Below are 1,156 nucleotides of genomic sequence, written 5' to 3' on the forward strand. Positions count from 1 at the left end.
ATATAATCTCTGATGCTAATGGCATGGCCCTCCTCCAGAAGTCCAGGGGCCTGAGTGGCAATTCTCTTATAGGGGCTGGCTTTGAACTTGACACTGCATCCTTGCCCATTACTGATACCTCTGACACCATGGGGTCTGTCATAAAAGATGGTCCACACGGCTGTTTGCACTGCAGCCTGGACCTGCTGCAGGTTCCTCTCCTGCACCGCAGCCCTCAGCCTTCTGCATCACCTGATACATGGACCGCAGCAATAATCCTGGGGCCTACCAGGTGTGCTACTTTCTTCTTTGTGGTGGAGGATTCACGACGCAATGATTTGTCTCGTACTTTGGAGGGGGCATCGTGGCATGCCTCTGCTTACTGGACTCCTAAAACCTTCACTGAAATGTCAGGTCCCTGAATCTTCATAGCGTTTCTCTCCCATGCTCTTGAGCACATGTGTCTTAGAGAGGCCTCTTACTCTTCCTGTCCAATCAGTATGATGGTGTCAGTGTAATTGATATGAGTGATGTTCTGCATGATATACTGACAGCTTTGATCTTTTCTGACTATATTATGACTGGGGTTGTGATAATTAACACAGCCTTGGGGAAAATTATAAATAAATATTCTTATCTTTACCATTGTTTTTTATCCTCTTTTGTAATTGGAATGGAAAAGTACACATCTGCCAAATCAATTGCTGTATACCATGTACCTGAGATTTTATTAACCTATTCTAGTAACAGTGTGGCAAAACAGCTGTAATCTGTACTATTACTTGGTGAAGCCTGTGACAACATACAGTCATTATCCAGAATCCATCTAGTTTCTTCAGGGACCAGACTGGCAAATTAAATGGACATATGATGGTGACTTCCTTGAGATCTAGAAGGGTGGCACTAATTCCCCCACCTGGTTTGTGATATTGTTTTTGCTATACTGTATTTGCTGGGAAAGGGTATTTTCAGACGTTTCCACTTGGCCTTTCCCACTATGATAGCCCTTATAACACAGATCAAGGACTCAATGTGGAAGTTACACCAACTTCCAGGTATATCAAATCCAATTATGCACTATAGGATGGCAAGATGACCACTGAATGGGTCTGTGGACCTAGTCATCCAACTGTGAACTGTAATCTATCTAGGATTCAATTTATTACTTGGTCTCCAT

The sequence above is a fragment of the Balaenoptera musculus genome, chromosome X, assembly GCF_009873245.2.
Source record: "Balaenoptera musculus isolate JJ_BM4_2016_0621 chromosome X, mBalMus1.pri.v3, whole genome shotgun sequence".
Taxonomy (NCBI): Eukaryota; Metazoa; Chordata; class Mammalia; order Artiodactyla; family Balaenopteridae; genus Balaenoptera; species Balaenoptera musculus.